General features: G+C 33.0%; 1 pseudogene; it reads right to left on the bottom strand.

Moving 5' to 3' along the window:
• Positions 1-3,310: 3,310 nt before the first annotated feature.
• On the bottom strand, positions 3,311-4,261 carry LOC145088158 (ethylene-responsive transcription factor 1B pseudogene; annotated as a pseudogene).
• Positions 4,262-9,486: the final 5,225 nt, after the last annotated feature.

Raw genomic sequence — 9,486 nt, 5'->3', positions numbered from 1 at the left:
AATGTGGTAGAATTGAAACATCAAAAGCAATTTTGGAAAGTGTAAAACACCATCATGTTTCTGTTTGGAATGCCATGATCAATGGTCTAGCAATGCATGGTCTTGTCAAATGATTAGATTGTAGTTTTTCTATATAGAATCGGCCACATCAGAAACTCGAGCAAGTAAATACTACAGAAAAAAAAATCAATTTATATGTTATGAAATTGTTGGATGTCCCAATCAAAATCTAGTTACCCAGATTAACCAATCTGAATAGCTTAAATGGTTTGAACCATAAATTTGGTATTTAGGTAATCCAGTTTTCCAAATAAATAAAATAATATTTTTTTGTGTGTTTACTCAAATCTAATCTATCCGTTCAAAGTTTTTGATAGTTGCTGCACAAAGAAAACTAGTGCTTTTTGTTGCATCAAGTTCATCACCGAGTTCTTCCACCTAATAGTTTCTCAAATCAGTAAAACAATAAGCATGGATTTTTTTCTTGATACATAACGTGGAAATTGTCAATAAAACAACCCGTATGAATTATTGTTGCAGCAGTTTGGGATTGTCTTATGAAGTATAAAGTTCTCAAAAACTTCAACTTTCCTCAAACAGAAACCTGCGAGTTGCTCATTCTAGATAGAGAAATCGACCATGTTCATACTTCATACATTATTATATATTCCTATTGCAAATTTGTTGTTATTAATTTTTCTTATTTTTTTTCTAGATTGCTCTTGTTATTTAATGAATGGAGATTTGATGCTATGTGCCATGATTTACTTATCATGGATGAGAATAAATATGTTCATGAGGTTACTCTTTGTTTCTAGACATGGATTGTTCATCGATTTTTTTTTTACCTTTATTTTATGGTGAGTCATGTTTTATTCTCTTGGCTTATAATATCTTATTTAAAATTGGTTTATAACTTTGAAAGTAGATTTGAATCTTTGATCTCTATTTTCTTTCTTAATACAACTCATGAGTAGTTTTCTTTTTTACTTAATGGGCTTAAGAAGTTCAGCAGTTAAATTTAGACAACTATGGTTGTTTCTTTTTTACTTATCTAAATTTATAAAAAGTTCAACGTTGTAATTTGATGTGATTCATATGTAAATCACATATGATTAACATGTAATTCACATGTGATTCACATTTAATTCACATATGAATTACATGTGATTCACATGTAAATCACATATAATTCACCTATGAATAACATGTGTATTTTTGTGAGTGTTTTTGAATTAATCATTTTTTTTAAATTTTCTTGTAGATTTGGAAGAAATTGTTGTGAATATTGAAGAGGTGAAAAATGATACATTGAAGAAAATATGAAAATATTGACACGAAGACATGAAAATGCTTTTTATTTTTTTGTTTTTTATATTTTATTTTATATCAAATAAAATACTTATTCTACTTATAGCTTAGTAAATAAAATGAGTTTTCTTATGATTTCCTTACAAATATTATAGTATATGAAATATGCATATATACATTTGTAAAAATATGTATATATGTACCTAAAATGTTGATTTTTTTTGGTTAAAAAATTATAGTATTTTTTAAGTATTCAAGTTTTTTTATTATTTTATTTTATTGATTTTTAAAAGTTTTTAAAAAAATTGCAATTTTTTAAAAATAAATATTTTTTTCAATTTTTTTTCATAAATTCATGTTTTCTATAAAAAATTAAAAATATGCACTTTTTAAAAAAATTGAAAAATACTATTTTTTAAAAGATCCGAAAATTTGATTAATTATGTAATGTTTTAGACATTTCTATTAATATTTCTAATAACATAAAAAATTAAACATTAAATGAAATTTGTATGATTACGATAATGCTCTTAATGACTTAGTTTTGATCTAATGCTTCACTTTTAGTTCTTGTGTTATCGGAAAACTATGAGTTCTCAACTTTATATATATATATATATATATATATATATATATATATATATATATATATATATATATATATATGTGTGTGTGTGTGTGTGTGTGTGTGTGTGTTTGCGGGCACGTTTTTATAAATTCTTATTTTTGTGACTTAAAAAAAAGGATATAAAATATTATCTTTCAAAAATCATAATAATAAAATATTAATTATCAATATTATATATACTCTATTTATAAATAAAAAGTTCCATTTTGTTTTAGATATATAAAATTAAAATATAATTCATAAACAAATAAGATTTTTGGAAAGATCTAGAGCAACCGATCAATACTTCTACATGTCTAAATGGGAAAAAAAAATCCAACCTTAGAGATATACAAGTTTGCCTATCGATCGACCTGGTCACCCTTGTTAGTTGTGACACGTTGGATGAAAACAATGAAAGCTTTAGGGTTTTTGATCCGTTACTGAACCTGGCCTGAACAATTTCCATGATTTCATGAGCTTTCATTTATTACCTCCGGCGGTGTTAATTGGGTGGGACCTAATTACGTCGAATCCAGATCCTCTCATAATGGCATCTCCTTTACTGAGCACCTGCAGCAAGATATATGATAAAGGGAACAAACTGCGTAGTGAAAGAGAAAGTATCTATCGGTGATATTAGCGGCAGACGGGAGCGTTAATGTGGTTGTGTAGAGATTGTTAATGGATGAAGTTCAGCAAAAGAGGAAGAAGATACTTCAAAATAAACAATTAATACAGGTCACCTTTCAAGCTGTTGCTCTGATCACCAATATGATTAGCGTGGCTCTTCTACAGCAACCGACACTTTTTAATCTATAAATGTTGGAGAAGGTGATTATAGCTGGGTTGAAGGAATAATGGAGAGGGTGATGATAGATGAAGGAATAATGGAGGTGGGTTATATTAACTTAATTAATACAGGTTGCTGATCGAATCGTACATTACATATGAACGCTTTGATCAAGCTAAGCATAAATTATTAATGACTTTTTGGGTTTAGGTTTAATTTCAGCTCAATATCGGTTTATACTTGAAATTAAATTAGATTTTGGTTTAAATTTCAATTTTATTTGCGTCTGATGTTGAGTTTTCTTATAGAAAAAAAATTATTGATTAATATAAAATAAAATAATGACAAGTCAGAGTCACAGAACAATAATTTTATTTTATCAATATAATAAAATAATATCTCAACATTCCACTTGACAACTTTTTAAACTTTTTAAACCTAGTGTGTTTCAAATTATAGATTGATATAAAGTATAACACGTAAAAAGGCTAAAGAAGAGTTTTTAGATCTAAAGAATACAAATAAAAATACACTATATATTTATAGTTAAAACCATATATATATATATATATATATATATATATATATATATATATATATATATATATATATATATATTCCCATATATTTAGGATCCGACGCTGTAATTTTTACATGTTCTGGCTCTGTCATCTTCCTCCTACAAAATTTACATCACACCCTTTGGCCACCACTACTTGATGATCTTTTTCCAATGATCGAAGTATGTGTTTGTGGTGTGGGAGAGAGAAAAAGTTTAATCAGACCAATTTGCATGCTTTTTATTTTCACCAACTGAAACTACCACGTACCGCTACCTCACTCAGATAAACCTAATAACTCTTCAAGGTATTCTCTACCCAAGTCTTCCAAAACGACGACGTTTTCAACCTTTTCTTTCTTCGTCTTCTTCATCGTCGATTTCCTCTTCATGGTGTGTGTTTTCTTTAGTGCCAACACCGGCGAACTACCTTCCTCGTATTTGTACCCCATCTTTCTTAAAGATTCATATACCAACTCTTCCGAGAAATTAAGGACCGCTGCAGAACCACGGAGGGCGAACGCCGCTTGGTCGTACGCCAGAGCAGCCTCCTCCGCCGTGTCAAATGTCCCCAGCCATACCCTAACCCCGTTTCGTGTGGAGTCACGTATCTCAGCAGCGTACTTCCCCCATGGTCGCCTCCTCACGCCTCTGTAGCTACACTCCTTCTCCGGATCGAGACACTCTTCCACTTGAATGTGGTTTTTCGGATCATGTGGAGGTTCAGCGTCGGCAAGAACTCCGAAGAGAAGCATCTCTTGGGAGTCATTTTCGTTGAAGGGAAGATCAAGATAGTGGTGATACTGATCATGTGAGGTTGGATAATTACATTGGGAACTGGAGGAAGAGTACTCAGGCGAGCTGGATGAGATTTCCGAGGAGAAGTCCGGCGACGAATGGTTGTAAAAGAAAGAATTCATGTTGGATATATGACAATAAAAGAGAGAGATTATTGTTTTATTAGTATTTTTGGAAATTGTTTTATTTGATAATTGTGTGGGTGTATACTATATATAGAATTGACCGTACATGAACGGGTCGGGTCTTGACATCATGGGTCCATGAATGGATTAATGCATTTTGTTTGGACATGGCGGCTGGTCAGAAGACTTTTTGCTGACCTCACCTTGCGCAAGGTTTTTGTTGGAACGTTAAAACAAAAAAAAAATATCATTGGAACAAGTTTGACCAAGTCAATCAACCAAACAAATTCATACTGCATCTCAAAAACTCTGAAAAAATAAAAAATTTATTAATAAAATTAAAGGATTTATATATGATATAAATACTGAACCATTCACGATTACATGATACATCGACAATTAACTAAAACAAAATCCGAAAACTAGATAACTTATCAAATCCTAAACTACTACTAAAATGAGCCCCAAATGGAGACAAACTTTATTAATTACAGCAAGTTCAATTTAATATATACAGGCCACCGCCATTTTTGACACAACCAAGAAGATGAAACCACGAAACCAATACAACCTGCCAATGTTGGAAGTAACTCCTACATCTTATCTGACTAAAACCTGTTAAAAAGTACGAACATATATAACTGATCAAAGAAAAAAAACATTGAATTCGAAATACTACACAAAATACGTTGTCTTGGTTTTAGCCATCCACGAGGATATTGAATGATATCGGAAAAACTTTCCAAGAAATCAATCAGCTTTTACTGTTTACACATACGTTTATGAATTTATATGTAAGGTGGAAATGCCTGATCTTAACTTCTTGTAGTGTGGCAGCACGATGAATTTTTCAATTTATAAACTCTACCTACCGCTAGCTAGGTATGATGGTTGTTGAAAGAGAATGAAAGAGAAAATTTGAAGAAGAAAGGATGATTGAAATGATTTTCTTTAACCATTCATAATGTTACGGATGCAATATATATACAACAGAAATCAAAAATATCTACTAACAAACTAACACACTATCTGAATAAAATGACGACGTATTACATCTGAAACAAAAAAGGAAAGTCAACTTTCTTGTTGACTTTTATACTCTAATACCCCCCTTCAAGCTGGTGGACATGAAGAGAGACCAAGCTTGGAAACAACGTGTAAGTGATCAGATCCCGATAGAGATTTTGTCAAAACATATGCTAGTTGGTCTTTTGTTGAAATGTGGGACAAAGTTATTAAACCATCTTGAAGCTTTTCCCTTACAAAATGACAATCAAGATCTATATGCTTAGTTCTCTCATGAAAAACCGGATTCTTGGCTATATAGATAGCTGCCATATTGTCGCATTTTAAAGGAATCGGATCAATATTAGGAACTTCAAATTCTTTTAATAATCTGCTAAGCCACGCAAGCTCTGAGCATACTTTTCTCATCGATTTGTATTTTGCTTCTGCAGAAGATAATTAAACGGTGACTTGCTTCTTTGATTTCCATGATATAGGACTCCCACCCATAGTGATAAAGATGTCACTCACAGATCTTCTGGTTGTTGGACAAGCAGCCCAATCTGAATCGCAAAAAGCCTCCACTTTATAGTTTTGTTTATTATTGAGAAATATTCGTTGGAAAATGGTTCCTTTCAAATATTTGAGAACATGAATAGCAACATCCATGTGACTTTTGCATGGTTTACTGTTGAATTGACTTAAGAATTGAGTTGTAAAGGCTATATCTGGACGAGTATGCAATAAAAAGTTCAGCTTTCCCACAAGTTGTATATAGCTTGTTGGATCAGATAATACTTCTGACTTCTCATATAAATCTTTTAATTTGCTTGGCAATGGAGATGAACAACTTTTGCATCTTGAGTTAAGTAGGACTCCAACAATTCTTTGATGAATTACCATTCCATTTGGGGATAGTGATGAATTCCAAACCCAAAAAGAAATTTATAGTACCAAGGTCTTTGATCTTGAACTGATTGTCGAGAAATTTCTTGAGAACAGTCACTTCTTCATCATTGTCCCCGGTGACAAGAAGATCATCAACATACACAAAAATTATGATGATGGTTGATTCAACCTTTTATTATGAACAATGAATGATCATTTAAAGATTTGTGGTATCCTTTGGTGAGAAGAGCAGTAGACAAATTTTCATACCATTGTCTTGATGCTTGCTTTAATCCATATAAAGATTTCTTTAATTTGCAAACAAGATTGGAAGTTGTATTCTCTAATCCATGTGGCATTTTCATATACACCTCTTCATGTAATTCTCCATGCAGAAATGCATTATTCACATTGTAACGCCCGTAGATTAGGGCTAGTCAATTTAGAGACGATAAGCATCAAAAATGACTTTTTGATAGAAGATTATTTAGGATGAATAATCTTAACTAAGGTATAGTATATGTTACAAGGATTCCGTACATATAAAGAACGTTGAAATCCGAGTTATAACGAAGAAGTTATAACCTGTCGAAGTTTCGCGACAGAACCGACACAACACAACGCGACGTAAAAAGTGAATTTACGATAGAACGATATTTAGCCTTAGTAATGTAAACGAAAGTCGTAGAATACGTTAAACTGAGAGCGTTCATAAAAAGAACGCCCAAATTTGACTTCGTATGAGGAAGTTATGATTTTTCGAAGTTTCAACTTAGCGGTATGCAGCTCGAATACTCGATTTGGGATCGATCGGTTTTTAGCCAACACAAACTAAACGAGAATTGAAGATCTCGTTAATAGTAGTGTAACAACAAAAAGACAAACGAAAACGGAATTCAGATGAAGAAGTTATGAATTTTGAACAGAGTTTTCCTCTCTCGGCCTACTAAAAATAATATATTAATAATATATTAAAATTAAATCAAAATTAGCCGACGAAGTCTAAAAGAAAGTTGTAGATCTTGTTTTTAACTACGCGTGGATATCAATAACGTCGAAAACAGAGTTCGTATGCGAAAGTTATGAATTTATGAAGTTCGGGGCGCGAAACCCCAAAACTATCAGAACTCACGAGGTGAACATATGTAGTTCACAATGTGAGCCCAGTTCACGAGGTAAGCATTAGTGACTCACGAGGTGAACAGATGATGGACGTCTTCCAGGGCAAGTAGCCATGACGAACGCAATGACGTATCGAGCTCACGAGGTGAATATTAGAAACTCACGAGGTGAATATTAGAAATTCACGAGGTGAACCCAGAAAATTCACCCTATAAATAGAATTCAAGGGGCAACCGAATTTGGTTGCTCATCTCTTACTCTCCCACTCCTGATACTCTCTCTAAGCCCTGTTTTAACCCACCGAAGCCCCGGTATCATCCCGAGACCCGAATCCCGAAGATCTCGAGAAGTGAAATTCCCGAGCTGAAGCTCTGCCTGCGAGAAGCCACTTTTTGTGAAGATCTTCCAGATCTACCGAAGAATACTACTTCTACAAGTCGTAGTGATGTTCGATCATCTTCTGATCAAGTGAGTGTGCGGTCACTTTCTTCTAACACATAAATATTAAGTACTTGCTATGAAATACGTGCTATGTGTTTATATATTGTTGTTTATTTGAGATGTTGGTGGAATGGATGAACTATATAGGTTTTAATGAGTTAAACTGTATATGCATTTTGTAACTATAAATATGTTGGGTAGGACATTGGTAGATGAGATCCGTGAGTATGGATCAGATCAAGAGATTAGTTTAGATCTGTGAGTATGGATCAGATCAAAAGGCTAGTTTTAGATCCGTGAGTATGGATTAGACCAAGAGGTTAGTTTTAGATCCGAGAGTATGGATTAGGTAAAGAGATAAAACTTGTTATTAGTCCGGGAGTATGGATTAAGATTAAGTTAATTGTTATTAGTCCGGGAGTATGGATTGGGCACAATTATTGATCCGGGAGTATGGATCAGATTAGGATTAAGGTATAGTTAATTGTCCCTATTCCGGGAGTATGGATTGGGTACAATTATTAATCCGAGAATATGGATCAGATCAAGAGGTTAGTTTTAGATCTGTGAGTATGGATCAGGTAGTTTTAGATCCATGAGTATGCATCAGGGGAAAAGTTTAGTTTTAGATCTATGAGTATGGATCAGGTGAAAAGGTTAGTTTTAGATCCGTGAGTATGGATCGGGTGAAGAGGATAGTTTTAGATCCGTGAGTAGGGATAAGGTAAAGAGGAAAATTTTAGATACGAGAGTTTAGATCATGTCGTTGTGAGGATCGATGGGGTGGGATAAGAGTTTCCTTTATATGGTGATATCGTACAAGTTTGAATGTTCTATTTATATAAATATATGATATAACATTGTGGGATGAAAACCCTATATGCTCACCAGGCTCCCAAGCCTGACCCACTCAGTTTTCTTTGTATCACAAGTATCAATACGAAGACATATTTCACTGAGAGATTAAAAGAGATGTAAATCACTAGTGTAAATGAATGTATGTTCTGTTTATGCTTATGTGTCTGTATCGGAACATGACATCCCGAGATTTTGTTATATAATGAAAATACATTTCTTTAAGAAATGTTTTGATAAATTCTTATCATATTTTGTTTTGGGAACAAATTCCGCAACCGTTTTCATTGAAAGATTACTCTGATTTTTAAAAACAAAACATAAACAAATCGGTCTTTTCTGGCCGTGAAATTGGGGATGTCACACACATCAAATTGATGAACTTTCCAATTCTTCTTCACTGTTAAGGCTACTAAGCTTCTAACAGTGTTAAATTTGATGACAGGAGAAAATGTCTCGTGATAATCAACTCCCTCTTTTTGAGTAAAGCCCTTGGCCACAAGTTTGGCTTTGTACCTTTCTATTGACCCATCAGCTTTATATTTCACCTTGTAAACCTATTTGCAAGCAATTGGTCTTTTGCCTTTAGGAAGCTTGACAATTTCCCAAGTTTTGTTATCATTTAATGCCTTAAGTTCCTTTTTCATTGCTTCTTCCCACATAGGATCTCCTTTTGCTTGATTGTAGAATAGTGGTTCAACAATTTTAGGAGTGACATGATTGATAATTGAAACATTGTTTGAGAAATGTGAGCTTTGAACAGAATCATTGATGAAGATGTTGGTTATTGTATGACAACAATCAGTAAAATCTTCATTTTGATTGACTACGTTGTAACAAATATAATCTTGCAAACGAGTTGAGGGAATAACAGTTCTGGTGGATCTTCTAACAGGGACATCTGGAACATGATTGTCATGAACATTATGGTATTCATTGTTCACAACAGAAGAAGTAACATCCCCACTGTTTGAAATTTGAT

Source organism: Lactuca serriola, chromosome 2, assembly GCF_051521515.1.
Source record: "Lactuca serriola cultivar US96UC23 chromosome 2, Lser_US96UC23_V15, whole genome shotgun sequence".
Lineage (NCBI taxonomy): Eukaryota > Viridiplantae > Streptophyta > Magnoliopsida > Asterales > Asteraceae > Lactuca > Lactuca serriola.
Note: the sequence above shows the minus strand (reverse complement) of the source record. Positions and strands in the feature narration are given on the sequence as shown.